Raw genomic sequence first — 8,360 nt, forward strand, 5'->3', positions numbered from 1 at the left:
TTGCTTATTATTCGATAGTCGCAGTTGATCGGTGATCTTGTTTTTTAGGAAGCATCAAGGTAGTGTGAGTGGGAAGTATTCTATCTAGATTGGTTTCTTGGGAAATCAGTTTGATAATGATTCGTTGTGGGAAGTCTGTCAGGGAGACAAACCTTCTTGAACTTCAGGTTTCAGATGAAGCAGATGTGATCAGGTTGCAAGGAATCTGTTTATCTTCAGATTCTAGAAACCTACGAGGGTTGGTTTCGGGTGCCTTGAAAGGCTATGGTATGTTCAGGGATGTGGTCATGCGGTCTTAGTTAATTGGCGTGAGGAATGGTAAGGAATGATTTTGAGGATGAAATCTAATATAAGTGGGGGAGAGTTTTAACACCTGGTTTTGAAAGTGCTCAATTATGTCTTCGTAGGCCAAGTGTACAGGCGTAATTTAAAGATTCGGTCTTTTATGGGTGACGGGTCTTACTCGGAAGGTTGTAGGCTTCTGGTGTAGACCTGGGAGCATAGGGTTTCTCATCACCTTTTCGTGGATATGAAGTTCCCATGAAACGATCTTAGAATGAAGACGTTATAGTACTTTGAGGGTATTGGCATTATTGGTACTTAATAGAGAAAAGTGGCAAGGAAGGTGGCCAGCATGAGTACGCCCAACATAGAGGGGATGAAGAGTCGCAGGTGTTGGAGACGTACACCCAGCGTACACCCAGAGTCTTTAAACCCTAATTTTTATGGTGTGCCACTATATAAAGAACATTATACCCTCTAGGGTCAGCCTCCTTCTCATCCTTAGATAGTTTTGACGAAACCCTAACCATCTTTGAGAGTTCTTGGAGCTTGCAAGGCTTGGTGAAGGGCATTTTGGTGATTTGGATCCACTCTTCAAGGAAGCAGAGGTCAAGGCATGGTGTTGGTGCAAAAGAGAAAGTTCAAATCTGGTATTTTTGCTTCTGTACAGATCTTTTCAAGGTATAAAGTCATGAACTTGATGATTATCTCCTTAGATCTCTTAGATTGAGTTTTGGGACCATTTTGGTCCACAAGTTGAAGCTTTGTGGATCAATCTGATTTCTAGGACTTGGAGTTGCTACTATCAGTTCTAAATGACTCCATAAGGCAGAAAGTTGTCACCTTTGATGTCATAATGGGTTCATGCATGAGTTAAGACCATTTCCATGGAAGTAGATTGTCATTTTTGGAGTTTGAGCTTATGTGGGTCATGCAAAGCCATCAAGTAAGCAACTTTATGGTTTAAGACGTCAATAAGGACTTGGATCTGTAACTGTTGCTTCTGGTGTAGAGTGTTAAGCACTTAATGGGAAAGTGACTTAACAGGGGAATTACGTTGAGCATACAGTACGTTGGGTGTACTTCTATGTACGCTAAGCGTACAAGCAAAATAGTGATTACGCTAAGCGTACATGAAGGTACGCCCAGCGTACTCACTATTTTGCTTGTACGCTTAGCGTACATAGAAGTACGCCCAACGTACTCATCAGATATGGGTTTGGGTTGTTTTGGGCCTCGTTTCGGGCCATGCAAGGGATTTTGGTTCTTTGGGCCTTAGTGGGTCATAAAAAGTCAGATAATGTATGCCGAGGAGATGTTCAGGCTTAGGGTAAATCCGATTAGAGGATTTGGGCCCAATTTGGCAAATTGGGCCATTAATGGGCCACTAGTGGGCTTAGAAAGCCTACCTAGTGTTGGGCTTTTGTTTTGGAGTTTTGCCTAAGTTTGGATTATACTAGGCCAGGGGTAGAATGGTCACTTTACCCTATGCATGGATTAAGGATTATGGTTTGGGACCCAATTGCTAATTGGGTATATTGTTTGGTAGAGGCAGCTCGGGAAGTTGGCAAGGCAGCAATAAAGGATTTCTTCAGGAAGCTTCTGCATTCTAGGTGAGTCTTCTCACCATACCCATGAGTCTAAGGCACCAAGGCCAGCCCATTATGTGATTATGGTATATGTGATAGTCATTCTGTGATTTGATATGCTAGGTGATTGTGTGTTATTGCATAGAAGACCCCAGGGGGGGTGGCATTGGATGTAAGACCATGTGGGGTAGCTCATGGCATTCCTAGGTAAAGACCATGTAGGGTAGCCCATGGCATAATTGATGGGTTTTGGTCATAAGACATCCTATGTGCTCATACAAACCCTAATGCTTGGATCTAGGTTTCTCTATTGTACATGCTTTGAATCCAAGACTATAAACCCTAATTCTAGCATACATGTAATCATATTAACATGAGAATAAGTTTATAGTATTACCTTGATTGTTATGTAGCAATAACAATCCTAAATCTCCTTGTATTGACTTTGGAATGCTTAGAGTCACAAGTGTCACTCCTCTAATGGTTCACAAACACCATAAGTAAGAGGATGAAGAGGAGAGAGGTTGGAGGCTGCCAAAAACGTGTATAAACCCTTACAAGAACCTTATCCACGTTGTTGAGCCTTAAGGGGTCTTTATATAGTTGGGCTATTAGGGTTATCTAACAAGGAAACCAAAATTTGGATGCTTAAGGCCTAAGCAACCCATAGACTCCTTTTATTAAGCCCATGGACGATTTCCTTATGGGTTTCCCATTAGAATTCGTCCATCCCTTAATATAAGGCAATCCATGGCCCAAATTATAATTATCTTATAATTACAATTCCAGTCCCTTACGTTTAATTAATCTCTTTTAGTCACAAAACTAATTACCAATTAAATATTGACTAATATTAATTAAACAATATGATTTCTCCTTTAATATATTATTCCCATAATATATTAATAAATCATATTTAATCCTTACTCTCCATAAATCATCCTATCAAGTTGCTTTGGTGAAGGCAACCCAAAAGGACCATGCACCATCGGGTCAAGTACATACCAAAATAGTTATGGACTTAGACACTAATCCAACAGTCTCCCACTTGGATAAGTCTAACAACTATTCTGCGTATGACTTCAAATCCCGATCTGCAATCGTAGCTTTCCAAAGCCGCTGTCAACTCTGATCATATCAGATACGCGTGTCCTTAGATAAGGGATCATATATTCCTCCATTCTAGATATCGTATGAGATATGATTTCTAATCATTCTCTTTGTACTATATCTCGATTTCCGATTTATGACGACAGACTAATTGAACAAATCAAATTAGCCCTAGCCTGGCCGAGCATTTACGTATGTCATCACTAAACCATCGAGGGGTCCAAAGATATCGCTTTTATCCTACTTTGGATAAAAGGAACGGATAAACTTTAATACAATGCTCACTTGCACTCACTCATCGAATTACACATAACAATATGTTTTATAACACCAAGTTACTGGTGCGTTTACATATTATCAATGTGCAACCGATTCGCAAGATACAACTCACACATCTCGGTTTCAAGAATATAAGATGTTATCGTCTCACTAATCACTCGTAATACAATTCATGGAGTGATCCAAGTGAGCGTGGGTTTAATCCAATGCTCAAATCATATTCATAAGCACTCATGAACGTTGCAGCAAACATTTGCTTATGTCTAATACTCTTCTAGACAATCCACACACCAATTCACGACAGTCTTCATTCACATCTACTTCCAACATATGAACGACTGTGGCCCGTTTGAATAATTCGATTATTCTTAATAAACTCAATTATTCTGGAAGTCAAAACATGCAAAGTGAAACACAAGAATAATACTAATCCCATATGGCCTCAAACCTTTGTCGTTTCGGGTAATCAACTTCTTACTTGAATTATTACACTTGTCCCATGCTCCTAGCATGCACACAATGTTTACCTATGGTTCTTACTTTTGTGAAATAGACAAATTGAACACATTTCCAATCATTCTCATTTTACAACTCCAAATCCATTTTCTTAAGTGTAAGAATATCAAATTCTCGCTACTTATAGAATATGCTAGATTCTAACACTTTATGCAACGATCCTTTCGTAATGTCACTGCATCAAAGTCACAAAGACTATTGCCAATGATATTGCAAAGTTCTCTAACGGAGATTGTTACAAGACAATTCCTTAGATATGATGTCTCTCACTCAAAGTACATCCTTTTGCATAAAAGTTTCTAATCTAGACATAGATTTTCAATATTTACTTCCCAATATGGACACGCTTCCATATTTTCCATATGACAACTAATTTCTTAATAGAATCTTATCTATTCGTAATGATGTCGATATTGTCCATCCAATATGGAAACATTTCCATAATTTCCAATACTATACTTCCAACTACTCACAAGCGACCAATCCTCGTCGAACTTTGGATTGTCCTTTGATAATTGTTCAATTATTTTAGTCAAAACCGATTCTAGTCCCTTTTCCCTCTCAATGCGCTAGACATTTGGAAAATTTTAGAATGGTCAAACATTAAAGCATTTGCAATCGATCCTATACCCGAAGCGTATGGGACACGACGCATAATGTTTTATTTGCTATGTTCTCAAAATTCGAATTGTGAAGAGGAATTCCGTAATCATAATCGAAATTTTAAGAACACACTATGTACCCTTGACTAAGTTTATTAACATTTCTCAACCTAATCCTTTAGATTTGAAATGAAGCATAATATTCTCTCCCTTAATTATAGCAAAACAACCTTTCAACTCTTACAACTTTGCAAAGTATGACTCTTGTTTTCTATAATTAATATTGCCAACTATGCAATACGTGCCTTAATAATCATACAATCATAACATTTATGCTCCCACTATCATGATGATTATTATAAAACATAACACTTATGCTCCCACTAGCTTCGACATGTATTCATAAACATCTTAACTTTCAGAAAAACAATACTTATTGAATTTCTTAAGTTCATGTTTCTAATACTTAGTGCTTTGATAATCTTTTATCAAGGCTTCTTGAACTTGTACACCTTTGCCTTTGATAGTTGATATGTGTGTCTTAACAATTAAGACTAATTGCCAAACCTCACAATTCAAATTATGGAAAGGGATGTCGTAACCATGATCGAATTCGAGAATGCAATTTTACAATCACTATCTTTTAAAATCTTTCTTAGTGAAAGTATTTTCTCACAATCATTTTCATGAAGAAGGAAATCTTATGACACTTAGATTTAAACGGTGTATGTGTTCCTATCCATGTGAATTTGTTAAAATCCAAAGTTTACGACAAATTCAAACTCATATGGATCGAACTTTCTTAATGTTGATTTCTTGCCTTATGGTAGCACAGCTGCCCACCACGTTTTCCAAGTAGTTAAGCAGCTTACCTTTTCCTATCAATGTACTTTCCATTGATCAAGGTCCTTGCCTTTTATGCATTCAAATGAGAACTCATAGGACTCATATGCATAATTAACTCGATTGGATTGGCACAGAAACAAAATAATGTCTTCACGATAGGTTGTAAACCTCAACTCGTGTGCTAGTGATGATCGATAAGGTTTATTTGATTTGTTCTTGAAACTTTTCGAGACCATTAAGACTCCCACTAACTCCTTGACATATAAGATTCTTTTGTCAATACACATTTCTTGACAAACAAATTTTCAAGAGTTAGTGTAGCTTGTATCAAAACACTTCATAAATTGGTCATAGTTGGTCTTTGTCTTATCCAAGACATCATAACTTTCCACATTTGATGAATGTTATAAACCTTTAATACTTTTCACTCATTGTCACAATCTTAACTTTAAGACTTGTTATTGGAACGAAGTATGATTGTCTTCTTGATTTGACCATTTCATCAATCTTTGATTCCTCTTCTTGGACATACAATTGTACCAAGACTCATTAGAGGATCAATTGAGATATGGTTCTTAATCATTAAGACTTATCATAAAGCATAAAAGCTACTCTCCCTTCTTCTTAGAATGGAGAAACCCTTATCTTTCTGCCTACTTGATTCTTCTTATTCGTTTTGCTATTGATCTAAACCCTTTAATCAATTCAAAATTACACTTAATCTTGTAAGTGTAATCATATTTACTAAGCCTTTAGTAAATCATGACGAATATCTTTGTTACTCTTATGGTGGACTTGATCAACACACAACTTTGTGTACTCGATCTCCTAGTCCTTCACTTGACACTTTGTCAATGAATTAGTCTAATTTCCAAATACGTAATTTCTCAGTCATCATGCAACCAAGTTGCGTGATTCCAAGTTTCTGTCCAATTGAAACTTGGGCAATGACAAACTCTCCCTATTTGGTAAATTCTTGACATTTCCATAAATAACATAACTAAGAATCATATCCATTCGTTGTAGAAATATGCAAACAACAATTTTCATAATAATTTCATTGCAAGGAAGTAAACAAATAAATAAGTTAAACAAAATTTGTTTTATTTATAAAAAAAGCAGCGGAAAAACATTTGTCCTTACAATGCAAAATCTTTTGAAAACTATGTAAAAGAAAATTTCTAACAGCTCTATCATAACTATCTAAGCTCAAAATCCAATCTTCAAGTCCATGAGATCGAGATCCATCTCTTGTGATTAGATTCATCTTGCTCTCTTATCAAGCTTCCTTTCTTTTCACCGATCCTTCAAAACATTCAAATGTAATCTTATCACATCATGTATTAAGAATGAATGAATAGGAACTTAATGGAGTTAGATAGTGGATTCTTACCTAAAGCATAGTCATACTTTTGACTCTCCCATCTCTTAGATCTCTTAGGTAGATAGGGAAACTTCGTCTCCAATGCCCCTTCTCTTGGCAATAAAAGCAAATTGACTCCTTTGGAACAACATATGGAACTATTTCAGACATCGCCTTTCTCTTATGATCAAACTTTTCGATCATTGCATGTCTTTCATTGCCATTGTCTATATCCATAGAGGTCTTGAAGGCAGATTCACTAATCAACTTTGCTTTTCTATTGCGCCAAACCATTTCTGATTCAGCAGCAACAAGCATATAGGTGAGATCTATAAGGGTCACGTCGCGGTTCATCATATAGTACTCTCTTACGAACTCACTATATGAGTTACGAAGTGACTGAAGAACCCAATCAACAGCCATTTCCTCACAGACAACGGATCCCACCATTCTTAACCTATCAATGTGTGACTTCATCCCTAGGACGTGTGCACACACGACTTTCCCTTTTTACGTTTACTTGCCAAAAGGGCTTGAGTGATATTGAACCTTTCAATTTTACAATCTTGTGGGTTAGGGAGAATAATTGGAGGAGGAGGAGGAAGTGAAGCATGATTTCTTGTTCCTTGATCGAATCGAGGAATATCATCTTCATGTGGAATGCTTGTTCCATGGGATTTGAGAAGACCATAGTTGTCGAACTTTGACATCGGGAGAAAAAACGAATTCAAGTTAGTCGACTGATTGAGTCCTTGGTAAATCACCCAAATGCAATTCCAAGGCTAGGACCCAACACAATATCCTACAACTCGGGAGAGGGATGCCGAAACCCAAATCGCAGAACATTTGAAGGTAAGTGAATGACGATTCACTAATTTCCACCATGAAAAACGAAAAGGAAATTTAAGTTTTAAATCTATGAAAACTCCTAGATCCTTTGAGATTCATTGAACATTTCAATGGCATGTTTAAATCTCGATATGCCCCTCTAGTTTGTGACTGGGATGCCGAGGATCACAAAGCGGGTGTGAATAACCATGCAAACTACATGGTGCCCTCACATGTTACAATCACCTATTCGATGTGCCGGTAAACCACACACGCTCCACCGAACTATGACAAACATTGAGTCACCCTTTGCTACCTTTGCTTAGAACCATTTAGTGTGCCGGTAAACCACACACGCTCCACTAACGTCTTCGCAAAGGCACAAAGTGTAATTTCATGGAATTGCATCAATTCACTTTTGCCTAAGTAACTAAGATTGGGAATTTGAAAAACATTTAGTTACTTTGTATTTCATTATACTTATAATGGAAGGTTTCGTCCTATCCTACCCGTTCGGCTAACGACCCTCCACTAGTCAAGAGTGCGGCGGGTAAGATTGGATACCCATTCAATCGCCATTTTATAGGCAATTTCCTTAAACATCCCTTATAGACCAGCTTCGTGAATGAGGCCTACTAACGGTAAGACTGACTTTTACTCATACATATATATAATGTTAGACTTTTAATGTTATATATATAGTATAGGGTGTATTTTATACTTTTAAAATACTATATGGTTAACTTTAACAATTACACTTTTAATTCAATTAAAAAGGTTAACCTAAACTTTTATGGATTTATTAAATCTCTTTTAATTATACACCTTAATTAATTAATAAAACCATAAGGGTGTGATTTGAACCTTTTCAAAACAATACAAGAGTTTTAGAATTTAACATTTCTAATTAACCTTTTAATCAACCTTTAAATTCCAAAACTTGAG

This window comes from Lactuca saligna, chromosome 2, assembly GCF_052625555.1.
Source record: "Lactuca saligna cultivar CGN05327 chromosome 2, ASM5262555v1, whole genome shotgun sequence".
Classification (NCBI taxonomy): Eukaryota; Viridiplantae; Streptophyta; class Magnoliopsida; order Asterales; family Asteraceae; genus Lactuca; species Lactuca saligna.